Source organism: Pleurodeles waltl, chromosome 6 (assembly GCF_031143425.1).
Source record: "Pleurodeles waltl isolate 20211129_DDA chromosome 6, aPleWal1.hap1.20221129, whole genome shotgun sequence".
Lineage (NCBI taxonomy): Eukaryota > Metazoa > Chordata > Amphibia > Caudata > Salamandridae > Pleurodeles > Pleurodeles waltl.
The window spans coordinates 1,256,398,192-1,256,413,747 of NC_090445.1; the positions used below are offsets into that span (position 1 = coordinate 1,256,398,192).

Sequence of the window (15,556 nt, forward strand, 5' to 3'; positions counted from 1 at the left end):
TTTTCACTACGAATATCTTTGCACTGGTCGCGTTTATGACCATAGACACGTTGCTTAAAATAACGATATCCAGAGTGGGCAAGAAAGAAAAGATAGAGGGGGGCCCAGCCCAACCTCCTCCGGGCTCCGACGGCATGGAAGGGATCGCCCTTCCCCCAGACGTGGCCCTTATGCATCCTGCTGGGGAACAGGCAGCACTATAAGTGCGATGCAAGCACCTCCTACCCCAGCGCAGCTGGTGTCAATGAGGCAGGTTTGAGGAATGGAGCAGGGCACCCTTGGACAGCTAGTCCCACTAGGGCGGCAGTCTCAGTAGAGGGGGCAGGCACAGTGACCCAGGGACAGATGGTCCCTCCAGGGTTAGATGTCACCCTTCGTGATGGCACCCAGGCAGCTAGAGCATCCTACGCTGCATGGGAAGTGGCAGCGCTATAACCACGATGCAATCGCCTCCTCCCTCAGCGCAGCTGATGTTGATTAGGCAGGTTTGAGGACTGGAGCAGGGAACCCTGGGACAGGTAGTCTCACCAGGGCAGCAGGTTCAGCAGGGGGGGGCTGGAACAGTGACCCTGGGACAGACGGTCCCACCAGGGTTAGATGTCACCCCTCGCAATGGCCCCCAGGCAGCAATATCTGGGTGGAGAGCTCAAAGACTGACATTTTCCATCAAGAACAAGGGGTTCATGTTCCAATAAATCCCAAAATAAAAGTTATCAACAGGCGTTTAAACCTCACATGCTTTGAAGTGGCAGGTTGGTCCAACCTAGAGGTGCTGGATCCTGACAGAGCCAGTGTCCAGGCAGGAACCCCTGTTGTTTTGGCAGGCACAGCCAATGTCCTGGCAGGTAACACCTGTGTCCTGGCAGGCACCGCCGGTGTCGGGGCTGCAACAGGGGCATGCAGGCCTTGCTCTTTGCTTCTGCTGCCCTCCCTTCACCAGACGACCTTTAACTCCCAGGGCTGGAGTTGTCTCTGACTGGCCTCGGCATTTCCTTGTCACTCCGCCCTGCTAATGACTCATTTGTTAATGCCTTTTTTTAAAGGTAGTTAACCTAGCCAAAGATGGAGGCTGTGTCTGCCGGATTGACGGTGTTGGTGCCATCCATTTTACCAACTAATACCACTACCTGTCCTCATTAAATGTGAGTTTCTGATGGGTGTCTGTGAAACTGATTGCTGCAGCCTTCAGGTTCAGTGTTAATTTCTCCTTGGTCATTCCCTTGTAGTCATGCCTCCTCTACTTACACTCCTCCAAATTCCTGTGTGTTGTTCTACCACAGTGACTTTATCAAGGATTCCTCTCAACAAGGCAGACTTATTTGCCTGTCTTGTCACCACACAGATCAAAATACTCATCTCCTTGTTTGAACATTTCAGCTGCTTCCTCTTCTCCTTAGTACACCTCTCATGAAATGAGCCCTCCTGGCATGTTCCCACATCCTGGTGGCTGCTTTTGAAAGCTAGACATGTGTTGCACACAGTTTGCATTGCTTTTATCATATTAGCGTGACACATTGACATGTTTCATGACACATGGCTGCACTGTGTCAAATGTCTTGCACTCACAAAGCTGTTCGTGATGAAAGCTTTACAGCCCAGTGCTACATCCACTTTTTGTTAATCTGACCTAACGTGTGAAGTGAAGTGAAAAACAACCAAGGCATTTTTTGTGAAGGAAATTTGCCACCTCTCAGAGGTGAATAGCTGGATCACAAAACATGTTTGACTGGTGCTATTACATGTCTTTACTAGTAACTAAGGCAGACACTTTTTACTATCATTTTATAAAATCAGACTTCTGAAGGTGGTAATGTGTGACAAGTATATTCACTCATATTTATTGGGTGGCTTTTTGTTGTGGTGGTGATGTGTTTTCTTGTTGTGGGTGTTCTTGTGCTTTTGTGCTGCATTATTTCAACTCAATGTGTTTTACTATGGTTGTATCACATTCACATATGGGCTGTTTTGTTTTCTGTTATGTGTTTTATAGGTTGCATTATGCAGCTTACAGTTTTTGTTCTGTTGCAATTAATACTGAAAGATGCATTTAAAGTTCTTCTGACAAGCTACCATTTACCACTGTCCAAAGTGGTAAAATAGGGATGTACTAACTCTTCAACTTTGTCAGCCCTGAAAATCATGCATGTCTTAAGTTAGAACCTCTAGTTCTCACTAGTTCTATGCTGGGGCTCGATGTGTCACTTACAAATTGTGCAGCACTTAAGTATCCTGAAATGCCACAAATACCACAACTTTATTTCCATGTCCTGAAACTAATTGCACTTAATGATAAATAATTTAAGGAATTAAAGAATGTATTTTGTGTGCGTTTTTGTTTTATTTTTCCCAATATGTTTTATGTTCACATGGTTGTTGTTTGGCAGTGCTTGAGAAGGCACAAATTGGTGCCAATCAAGGTAATAAGAAACAAATAATGCATGGTGTTCTTGATTGTTAGTGTAAAGAATGGCTCATAACAGAGGAATTCATATTACAAGTGTGTTGCGTTTCTTGTTCTTGGCCTCGTGCCTCCAATAGTCTTGATATACTTCGGAACATTGTATTTTAGTACGTTTTACTTTGTGGTGAGCATGACCTGTGTCTGCAAGTGTCCCCCTCTAAATGTATTATTTTGTCTAAACTCAATGAATTAATTACCATCCTGACATTTCACCTTATGCTAATACTTTTTCTTTGCCCCATCCTGTTCAATCGCAGCAGAACTCTGGGCTGCAATATGAGTATTTTCTAACTTGGCTCTCTCCTCCCAGAACATTCACATCCAACCATGTACAGTGTAATTGAAAATAGTTGTGCGGTTCTTGGTATTCATCGTTGGATGTGAAATTTTTGAGGTATACCTTTCACATTTCAATCCCATTTGCCAAGATCAGCATATCTGACACTACCATGACTATAAGCATTGCCATAGCATAACCATGCATTGCATGCAATGTTGGCAAATCTATCCTTTTGAGTACCTCTTCTTCACTAAAGAAATAAGCATTTTCATTCCTCTCCTGAATGTGTTTATGCATTCTTTTAGGCTTGGGTCCTCTATTAATATAGGGGAACTATATCAAATTGGTCAGGACGTTATGACTATTGGACCATCAGAACAAATGTGTTATGCCTAAAGGGGGTTGCTGTGCTACTTCCTTTGGAGTCACTGAGCTTTGGGCTGCACCAGCCAGTGACCCTATAAAGGGATAAGACAGTGAGTGGTTAAAGATGTACAAGAACAGAATGTACACAATGTTCCACCGTCACCGTCCATGATCATATTTACAGTTACAGTATGTTAAATTAAAGCACATCATGTTTCCCCAAAGGAGAACAAATCTGCTTGCATCCAAACAATATTGCAGAACAATAATCAACTACACATAAAATTGGAAAAGGTCCTACAGGAGTAAGAAGATTCTATTGCACAAGTAGAGAAGTTTCGCCCAAACCACTTATCTTTCTTTGCAGTTTGCATGCACACACATGCATCATCACGTATTAAATGGAATTTGTTATTGCTAAAGGGTGTGCCTTGTTTGAATATGGAATAGGTATGTTTCATGGATCTCTTTAGTGGAAGTGGAACAGTGCTTGGGAAAAAAAATCTTCTGAGAAAGTTGCGAGTTGCTCTCTTTAAGAGCAATAAATAAGTCAGTAAGGAGTCTTCTCAGTTTGGGGAAGTAACAAACCCTGACTGGATCTCCAAACGTTGGTATGAAAGTGTTGCAGTAAATACGAGTTTATGCTTATAGTAACAGAATGCCATAGCAGCAATGAATGATGAAGACCCACAGGACCCTTTCCTGTTTAAAACACCTTTGATAATTTTAGAGGTGCAGGTCGTGCTTGTATTGTGACGCTGAGCTGTGGGTTATTCACATCTAAGCACACACGAAACAGAATCATGAGTGCAATGACATTTTCACGAGTGATGATGGATTCAAATTAAGGATGTGTAAAATGTATGTAATTGGTTTTCTCGTAGTTAGTTGCCAAATTTGGGCAAAATGACTTGAAATTCTGCATAATTTCATGAAATGCAAATCTGCTGGTGCTATAGTTTAGCATGTAATACACCAAAGCAGCAATTTTTGGTGCAATAAAGCACTATCAACAGCTGTTTTTTTATTATTCCAGAGGATGTGTGGTACATTTTCACAGTTAAGTGGCTTGTCTGTGGTCGGTTTTTGCAGCTGATATCCAGTAACTATGTGACATGGCATAATGGTGTAATTCTGTGAATTTTCTGTAATAAACATAACATCAAGGGGCTGAGTTAAGAAAAGTGGCGCTGCACCCAGTGCAGCACCACTGTCCTTGCACTCCTTAGGGCCCCCTACTGCGACGATGTGTGCGCCATATTTAAAATACCGCACACCATGGAGAAGTGTAGGAGGCAATAGCATCAGAATTCCTGACGCTATTGATGTACTCTGCAGGAGTAGCACCAACATTTTGGCACTACTCCTGCAGAGTATATAGGGGGCACATTTTAATTAATTGCATGCCCCCTTTTAACGCCTTTCCTGAGCAGGTGTTAAAAGTGCCGAAAAAAATTGCACATGGAAGTCTCTTAGTTTTCCTTCCACCTTTGTTTTGGAAACAGGGGAATGCCCTCCCTTGCATTCATTATGCCTGGCACAGGCATAATGTGGCGCAAGGGTTTACAAAGTGGTGCAATGCATGCATTGCGCCACTTTGTAACTATGGCGCGTGTAAAAAGCCATGCCAAAAAATTACGCAATGGCGGCACTATGGTGGCGCTGGGGCCTCTTAAATCAGGCCCCAAATTCTTACAATTGCGCAAATTACCTATGTGTAATTTACATTTCCCCCTGATCTAATTCCGACACGGCCTATGGGCAAGAAGTAATGAAAAGGAAGTGAGCACAAAGAGACAGTATATAAATAATTCTAAGATGTTTACAGCAGTGAGTTTCCAAACATGCAAATCCCATCTCAGGCTTCAGTTATAGATAGCTGACAGCTCTATTTATTTTTACAAAATTACAGAAATGAAATAGAAGTAAACACGTCTCCTTCACTATACTTCATCAATTGCTGCCACATGCTCCTCGGGCTACTGTCCCTTGGCCCTACACAAGGGAAGCCATGCATGTCAGCTCAATTTCGTTCTAGGTCAGAGAAATATTTTAAATTATTGTACAGACTACAGTCAATTTTTAAACCAAAATAATACTTTTTCATTTAACTTTCAGTTATGGTCTGTTAGTGCAATCTTCAAATTACCTTACATTTTAGGGAGCCAATTAAACAATCCATTCACTACATTGGCTGAATTTTAGAATTCCATGGAAAAACATCGACCTACAGATATATCAAGACAACCAACTACCAAAATATTGTCAGAGGAAATGTAAAAGCACTATTATTAAACACACTGTGACAATATTTTGAGAGTATGTATTTTGTGGACGATACATCTGTCGGTCTATGTTTCGACTACAACATTGGCGTAATAACAATACATTTCTATGCAAAATATGCAAAAAATCCAACAACAAAAAATAACCGGAAGATTGTCAAGCTCCTAAAGCTATCCTTCTCAGTGTCTGTCTCGTCAGTTTGTAATTGATGCTGGGCATAATGTTCCATAATATAATTGAATGCATGCTGTGTGAGGTATAGATTTGTACCCCAATTCTGTTCTATATGTTATTGCTCCTGTGTCTTGAATAGGGTGGCATCTGTTGTATATGCACCAAGGGTAATTGGGTGGGCCAAGCTGGCTCAAGCATTGCATGTGTCACAAATCTGGCTCTGGCCTAGCTCACTGGGCAATTTTGAAGGCGAGGGCAATGCACTGCCTGCTCACACTCTCCAATGTGAAATATGGAAAAGAAAGGTAACATTTGTCCATTGAGACCATTTATCCAAGGAGGATTATGACTATAAAATGGCGGGTATTCCCAATAGGTTCTCACACAGCAGTGTTTCTTCTGACTTTCACCTCAGTACCAGTAAAATACAGAAAGCAAAAGAGAGAAGAGTGACATGGAGGGATTATACCCCTATTTTAGTTATGCACATGGACCACAGCACAGTAATCATTGTGTTTGGCCACATGACTATGGCTCCCTCCATATCTACACTCATCGCACCTAATTAGCCCTGATATTAGACCATTTTAGACAGGGTAAGAGGATGAGGAAGATGTCAACAGAAATATCAGAGGGTTACCTGGCAAGAGATAAACCCACAGCAGGATACGTCAACCCTGAAAGATCCACAGCGGGGAATCAGCAAACCCTACGCATCAAGGAGAACATTATCATCAATTTTAGTAAGAAATTATTTACAGACACACAGATTAGCATGTTGAATAAAGGTTTGATTTGTACCCAGTTCCAGTGACTTTATATTTAGACTTAAAGCAGAAACAATGGAGTTCTTGAGAAGGATTAGACTTAGAGTCAGAGACACAAACTGCACTTTCGAAAAGAACACTGGCCTCAGATCCAAGTCCACATTCAATCCTCCTTCTTATGAATTACTAACAGAGGGCCTTGGTTTCAAATAGGCAATTAGGAGTAATTTATGTTAAAATTACTACCTTTTAAAATATTACTAAGTGAGAAAGAGAAACACCCACAGAATTGATTCTATTATCATTAACCAGCTGACAAAGGTGGTGCAATAGTCCTTATCCTAGAGTTATCCATAGGGAGAGTTACTGTGATTCCTCATTGATGAAAGGTATTATAAATGATTGACAAAAGATCCAACTCCCACAATAGTTGAGTAACTCTCCTTTTTGGTAGGAAAAGGGTTCGAGAATAACTGGATTAGAAAACATGAAGCAGAGTTCAGGGTCCAAAAACATTGATGCATTCCATACTTATGCATATTCGTGAAGATTCACAAGAACAATCATTCACTACCCAGGTGACAAATTGTCTCTGGTACTGCCTCCACATTAGTACCACTCTCACACTTTTCAGATTTTCTGAGACCCAAGGTGGCAAGGATGACACCTTTCTTTAAAATTTAACAAGAATGTGCTTAACTATAGAAGGATCTTAACTTTTATGCTAATAATGTGATGTTAATCAACATGAATGTAGAGTCCTTCTATACAAGTAACACAAACGAGGAAGCATTGAAAGGGATTGGGGTCTCTTTTAGAGGCTAATTTGGACTGCATGACTCCCAGAGACTTCATACTAGACTGTGCATATGTTTCCTTAGCACACGATTAATTATTTTGAGTTTGAAGATGAGTTTTTAATACAACCACATTGAAAACTAAGGGGAGCATTTCTTCTTCTAGTCTAGCTAGTTTGTATGTATATGCATTCGAAACTAAGCAAGATAATATCATTAATAAACAACTTAGAGCACCCATTTGAATCTGGAAAAGATGTATAAATGACATCTTTCTAATCTGGAGATGCACAAGGGATGAAGCAACTAACTTTGCAGAATGGCTTAATTTCCTGGACCCTTTTCTGGTATTTACCGTCTCCATTGATGATAAGAAATTAGCCTTCCTTGACATTTGGATTTTTATAGACAGGGCAGCACTGAAGTCAGAGGTACACTATAAACTAACTGATGAAAATAATTTACTTTGCTTTGAAACGTTTCATCTCCCACAAGTACAATCTTCCTGTCTGTAAAGTTTTATGTCTCAATGTGTAATTGTTCAGACATGAGTAATTATAAAACTCACTAAGAATCTAGAAAAGAACTACCCTATGCAGGAAAGGAAGAGAGTCTTAACCAACAACAGGGAACAGCTACTAGTGATAACATGATAGGAATGACATTGACAAACTTTTTTGTGTGATGACTTTCAATCCAAGCTCTAACACAGTGAACAAATTTGTGAAAAATCATTGGTGTAGTCTCACATCTGGACATCTTTGTTTCGAAAAACAAAGTTCTTTAAAAAAAAAAACTTGAAAGATATTCTGGTGCATACATTACCAAAAAATTTGAAGTCTGTAAAAATGAGTTCCTCTTACGTAACTTACCTCCAATTGCAAGGCAATATCTGTTTGTAATGTGCAACGTGTGTTGTCTGATGCAGGAAATAACTGAATTAGAGTTGGGCTTACCCATACGATGGCGACTCTAACACTTCACTAACTTTAACTCTATGAATCCAGTTTATTTAATTGTATGCCACAGTAATCTGAAGTATATAGGTATGACGTCAAGAAATATACACATTAGAATAAACAAACATTGCAGGACTGTAAGATGTAAGGCGATAACAAAGCTAACAAAACACTACCTGGACTGAAGACATGTTGGAAATGGTTTACAGTGGTATATCCCTGAACGACTCAGACCCCCAACAATGAAAAAATGTTGATTCAATGGGAGTGACTCCTGTTCAAGCACCAGCCACAATTCCTGTCAGAGTGAACCTTTAAAGTCACTAAATTAACTTAACCCTCTAGTAGCTAGGCATTAAAGCAGTCAGGATTAACTTAGAAGCAATGTGTAAAAAATGTATGAAGCACACAAACAGCAATAAAGTGAAAACCCAACACTAAAAATAGAGTACATTTTGAAAAATTATTTGACACTAAAACAAAAATCGAATCACTGGAACCGAAGTTATACATTTTTAAACTTTAGGGATTAAAGTAGCTGATCAATTAGGGAAAGATGAAAAGCACAAACCAGGAACGTCTAGTTGCACAAGAAGTGAGAGACTGAAGTCGAAAAATATGTCTGACCATGATGGAGTGTGATTTAGATACAAGAAGTGGATTGGGTCTAGTTGGCACTTACTTTCAGACTTAGAATAAATTTTGAAGAAAAATTATCTGAGAAGGTAAAGTTCAGTGGGGCAAGGCTGCAGGTGGTATCCTAGAAGAGAGCACAGTTGTCGGGAAACGGTTATATGAAGTCATGGTAAAGAATCCTATGTTCGGAGTTTGCAGCTGCAGAGATACACGTAGCAGGAGCTGCCGCAAAGACGGGCGGACTGGTTTTGCAACTTGGGCAGATAGACAAGCAGGTTGGTCCCAGTCTGCTCTTGGTTCTCAAAACAGTTTTTAGCCAAAACATTTCCAAGTCCAAAGATTTGGATTTTGACTCTCTAGGCACATTTATGATCACCACCAAGGGTCTAGGACTAGAGAGGCACCACTGGGAGGTTAGAAATCAAGAAGGCTCTGTCCAGGTGTGGGTTCAAGATGGTTGGTATCCTTTTATCTCCCTGAGGCCCTGATCAGAAGGCCAGCAAACTAACCCGTAGAGTCAGTCTGCTAGTCCTGGGTTCAAGTGGAGAAGCATGGCTCAAGCAGCAGAGCATGCCTCTGAGGGTTCAAGGCAGGCTCCAGGCATGGAAGGTGCAGGAAAGCAGTCTTGTGGTGCACACTTCTTTTGAAGTTACCCCTACAACAAAGGCCTTTTTGAGTATAAGTACTGAGCCTCAGACACCATATGCTTAGAACACTTCTGGACTAAGGATATTCTACCAGAAAGAAGGATCACTGTGCTGTCAGGAGGGACTGCCACTTTGATGTTTGTTTTGCTGTGTTGGGCTGCTGCCTACTACGTCTTGCCTCAGAGTTAGAGGACTGGATCTAACTCCCTACACCCTGCAACTAAAAGTTTCTCCAAGGGCCTGACTGAGCTTGCCTCCTGTTTCTGAACTGTCAGAGATTTCAAAGATTTAACCTGTGTCTTGCTACCAGGACCTGGACTCCTCTGCTGTGAATCCTGTTCTGCCAAGGGGTGCCAAGTACAATCCTGGGCTTTTGGCAGTGAGTGTGGTTCTGCAACACAGAAACTGATGCAACAACACAGGTGCATCACTTGGAACTGATGTAGCCCACTGCAAAATTGCTGCTTTGCCGTTGCCTCTGCCGAAGCCGAGGATACCACTCACTGACTGCACAACACAACAACAATTTTAAACTCAGCCTCAACTTGGCCAATGAAGCACTGACGCATCAGAACATGTACTCATTGCTTGTGGAAATCAATGCATCAACAACATTGCCTGACCAGGAAATGATGTATTGCCTGCAAGCATGATGCATCCCCTCCTTGGATCAACGCATCCTCACAGGGCATCAACACAACCAAGGTACGGTCAGCGGGTCTGTATGACTTATGTACCCGGTCTGCGTTCTGTTGTGGTTGGACTGAACTTTGCATTTGCTTCAGTTCAGCGCGAACAGATAGCTCCAAGTGGGAGCTATTGACTTCCAAGCACTGCATTTTGCTTCATTCTTTCAAAAATTATAACTTGGATTGCCTATGCTGGATCTTTTGTCATTTTGTTCTTGTTTGACTCAGATAAATATTGGCTATTTTACTAAACTGGTGTGGAGTCCTTTTGTGGTGTGTGCACTGTGCCACTGGGTGAGTGCACAAATACTTTACACATTGCCTCTTAAATTAAGCCTGACTGTTTTGTGCTAAGCTAACAGGGGGGGGGGGGGCACAGGTTAATTTAGGTTATGTATCTGACTTACCCTGACTAGTATTGTGGTCCTTTCTTGGATAGGGTGCAAACCTCTGCCAACTAGAGACCCAATTTCTAACACTCACTAAACATATTCTTGAGATAAGTATATGACTACAGTTGGTACTTCCCTCCTTGCAGATCATGAACAGCTAACAATCCAGAATCAGGGTAAGGTTTAGAAGGTATGAGCATACCCAACCCCCCACTATTCAAGTATGGAGTATCTGTGTGCAATAAAGTGTTATTAGTGTGTCACCACTGTGTGTGTTTAAGCGCACACAATAAGTTAATTATGTAATATCTTTGTGCCAGAGATGCATATGTAAAGATTAGGAGGCATATTTATTAAAGACTTAAGTCTCCATTGTGCCATGCATTGGGGCACAAGAGCAACACAACTATTAACTTAGATTTATCAATGCAGGCAAGGCCAACTTGAGTGGTCTTGCCTGGCTTGATAAATCTAGGTAAATCTAGAGTAACACAACGCAGTGAAAATCACTGTGCTGTGTAACTTTGCCCCGGGAAGGCATTGCATGGGTGGACCGATGTTGTTCCAACTCATCCACCCATGAATTGTGGTGCATTCCCAGATTTGCCATTACCGGTAGACCTGGTAATGGGCCAAAATAATATGCCTCTCCAGGTGAGGATTAAAAAGGAGAAATATCTTTATTTCTCCTCATTATATTTCCTCCTTCTACGTGTGCTGAATTCTGCAGCACACATAGCTAGAGGAAAATGCCTTATTTTGTGCAGAAGGGTGCCTGCATTTGTGCTAGGCAGCACATTGTGTTCCAGCACAGGGAAAAAAGACAGGAATGCACCATAAAATGTTATGTATGGCACATTCATGCCCTTTCCCTATCACATGGTGCAGCAAGATGACCCGCTGCACTGCGTGATTTTTTAATAAACATGCCCTCTATTTTCTTCTCAATGTGTGTTAATTTGAATCCAGTGTGAAGTTAGAAGTGAGCTTTTTTGACACATATATATGTTCTAGTTAGGTTAAAGAGTAGGGATCCCCCTCAGCCCTGACAAATGCACCTGACCCACTTGTGACACTAGTATGGGCAGAAACAAGTTGGCTTTATCTATATCATTGTGTCGTTGCACCTAATCATCATCCATTGGTTTGTTAATTATATCTGAGGTACTTGGTAGTAAAGACATACCCCTAGATATAGCTAAAAGTATTTTACCCTACCTGTGTTCCGTCTTTATCCAGCATATATTTAATTAAGAACTCCCTTGTACGAAGGTTGAGTCTGTCCTGGTAGTGTCATTTTACCAGGGTGGGGTGAGGTTGTTGATGATGAAGCATGCCACAAAATGTTAGTGAGGCTTCCACATTGAGTATAACTGGCATTCCCGCTTATTTTAGGGTTCAGTTGGCCCCCAAGTTTGGCACAGTCCACATCGTCTTCATATCCTTGTGTGTTTTCCAAAGACAGAAAGCACCCTGCAAGCTTGCAAGTTGTAATAGCGGATCCACTGAATTTGCACTTTTATTAAGAAACAGAACTGGAAATTGAAGATACTGCTAGCACACAGTGGCTAGTAGAAGATTGGGTTCTAGCCATCTTCCTGAAAATTAATGATGTATTTTTGATCTATTTTATTGCTTCTTTTTTTAAATGGGGTTTCTTCTTAAATACTTTTGTGTATGAAGTCATTGAAGGCCAGAAAAATTAAGTATGTATGAAGGATACCTACACAGATGCATTTTAATGTACTTTTCTGGAGAACTTTACACTGTTTTTGAAGATAATATTTTCTGGTTAAATCACACATAACATTTATTTTTAGAGGTAGGCATTTGTTAATCCTGTGATTTTATACTTTTGCAGGTTATTTTTTACTAAACACACTAAGCAAAGTTAACTTACTCCACTTTCGAAAGATAAATATGCACAAAGTAGTGTCCTTTACTGTTAAACTAGGGGTCGACGTAACAAGGCAAATTTGGAGTTTGAATTGCAGATGAATTTACCAGAAAACCTAGCAGAAATCCTGGCATCCTGAGTAGACTATTTATTTATTTGAGTTCATTCGGTCTAGAGATCTAGGCCATTTTGAGTAACAAAGATAACAATCATACATGATGAAATAATATTTGTTAAAAAACAAGATAACAACATAAAAACAGTAATAATCAGGACAGTATAATAATAAGATCAACAAGACTAAGTATTTGATTGTAGATAAAAAGTACAATAAATAAGACATGGCTAAAATGTTAAGAATAAAAAGATAAAAGCTAGGATATGAAATTCTGTCTAACATACCAATGTGTGCAATTGTTTTCCCGTAAGACCTGGCCCTCGTCAATCCTCATATAGAGGCAAAAAATAACAGTTGAGACTCCTTCTGTCGACTAATGTCAGGATGGCTCACATGCCCTTTGAAACAATAAGCCTACGCCGGATGTACCAGGCCGCCGCTAAAAATTTGGTAACTGTAATAGCTACCACAGAGGATGAGTCGTATGTACAGATTCTGGTGGCGTTTGCTCTATCATGTAATGACATATTTTTGCAGAGGGGAATGATCCACCTCCCTCTGGGACTTTTATACAGAGGGCAGAAAAATAGTATGTGCTCTATTGTTTCTTTACAATTTTGGCAAGAGATACATCTATCATTTGAGGCGATGTTAGATGACCAGTGAGCCGTAAAACCATTAATAGGCAGTGTACCATATCTTAGTTGGAGATATAAAGCACGGGCGTACGGAGGCATGGGAAGGTTCAAGAAGTTCTCAGGCCAGGGCTCGTGCTTGAGTTGGAGAAATTCCATTGTTAGCCTGCCCGCCCCTTTTTGGTGCAAGTAGTCTTCATTAACTTTCTCCCAATATCTTTTTGTGACAAGTTTCTTTGCATTATCGGGGATTTGATCTGGATATTTCCAGTAGGAAGGAAAACCTATTTTGACCCAGGCAGATTTAATTTCCTTCAGCCATGGGATTTTCTCCAGTGCCTGGGGGGTGGCTGTGAGCTCTCTTATAGCCAGCCTATATGGTTCGAGTTCAACAGATTTCCATAAGCGAATCCAATAGGAGAGAGGCCTTAGGGCTGCTGTGGTTTTGATACTGTTTAGACCTAGGTCTAGCCTTAGAGGGGTCATTGGTGAGCCCATACCTAGCCGGGCAATCTGTCTGAGGAAATGGTTTTCCTTGGTTTGCAGAGTATCAAGGTTTTTGTGGGACCCCCAAAGTTCCGCTCCATAGAGGGCCGCTGCTCTGATTTGGACATTGTAAATCTCTGCAAGTATGTTCAAGGGGGGACTCGGAGACTTTCTCGATCTACGGACAAGGGCCCCACCTCTCTGGCTTATAATGAGAGCCCCTTTGTCAATGGCTGCCATCCATTTGCCTGTGGTCGATAGTCTGAAACCCAAGTAGTCGAACTCTTCTACTTTCTCCAATGGAATCGAGTTCATTTCTATGCTAACGCGCGAGCGTTTCTTCGAGGTACTATATATCATGAGTTTTGTTTTCTTAATGTTTACGTCCAGACCATAGTCACTACAAAAAACACAGAATTGGTTGATCAGGTTTTGGATTCCCGTTGGCGATTTAGATATCAAAATTGTGTCATCTGCATATAGCAGACACGGGATTTTTTTCCCAACAAATTTAGGTGAATCATTTATACAGTTCTCTAAGTAGTGGATGCAATTATTGATATATAGCAAAAAAAAGAGTGGGTGCCAGAACACATCCCTGTCTAACTCCTTTTTTAATAGCTACGGGGTCAGTCAACTCGCCCCCCTGGCCACATCTAATTTGAGCGAAAGTATTTTCATGCAGTTGAGCAATGAGTTTCAGGAGACCAGATGGCACTCCCATGTTTAATAATGTTGACCACAGCAGGTTCCTGGGGATCAAATCAAATGCGGCTCTGAGGTCTATGAAGACCACATAGAGATTACCCCTCCCCAGGTCAACATTCTTCCATTTTATTGACATGAATCTTAGGGCTTGGTCAACTGTACTCACTGCAGGTCTAAATCCTGCTTGTAGGTCAGAAAGAGCTTCGGACTCCATAATCCATTCCTCAAGATGGAGCAAAAGATGCTTTGCATAGATTTTTGGGGAGTTATCAAGGAGACTAATCGGACGATAATTGGCAGGGATGTTCGGATTTCCTTTTTTTTAAATGGGTACTATTTCGGCCCCTTTCCAAGTGGGTGGAGCGGGGGCCCCTGCTGCAATAGCATTGCAGATAAGGTTGAGATATGGTGCCCATATATCTGGTCTTGATTTGTATAGATCACCTGGAATCTTGTCTGGGCCAGAGGCCTTTCCCCATTTCAATGAGTCTATTGCTGCTCTTGTTTCGGTTAGAGAGAAAGTGATCGGGGTGGTCTCATGGTTTATTGGGGCATCAGGGGCCCACAAAGATGCTTCAGAAGGCCCTTCGTATAGTTGCCCAAAGTGCTCTACCCATGATGCTGAGAGAATTGAGGAGCCAGGTGCGGCAGGGGAATCGCTACAGTCATCAGTTATTAGTTTCCAGAACCTAGATGTGTCATTAGATTTAGCAGTCTCCAAAATAATAACCCATCTGGCCTCTTCCCAACTTCTGCGTGCCTTAGAACATTCCTTCTTATAAACTTTTCTGGCTGTTCTTAACAGCCCAACATGGCCATATTTTATTGCTTCCAGGAGAGACAGTTGTGCTTCTCTGCAACAACTGTCAAACCAAGGAGCGCAGTGCTTTTTGTTAGGATTATTAAGAAACTTTTTTGTAAAAATATGCTTTAAAGATTGGAACAAGTCAGTGTGGGCTGCTAAGACTCTGTCACCCTCCCCATTCTCATTTAGGCGGATCATACACTCCATCTGGTTGGCAAGCAGGTTGTAAATAGATGCCAGGTGTTTAGGGGAAGAATTAACAGATTCCCATTTTAGGTTGCGTCTGTTATTAGTTAGAGCCAGCTGGGAGGCATGGCTCTTGGAGTAGGGCACAGTAAACGAAGGAAAAAGTCCTCTGGTCGATAAAATCAACGGGTCATGATCGCTCTCAATTTGCTTTTGGACCCTCATATCAAACATGTGGCTCCACAGTCGGATGTCAAGAAGTATATA

The 15,556-nt window shown here is 41.5% G+C and overlaps 1 protein-coding gene across 1 annotated transcript in view; it reads right to left on the minus strand.

The window, feature by feature from the left end:
- LOC138301758 (cadherin-23-like) overlaps positions 1–15,556 on the minus strand; it is a 1,629,754-nt gene that overhangs the window by 1,295,242 nt on the left and 318,956 nt on the right. The window lies entirely within an intron of this gene.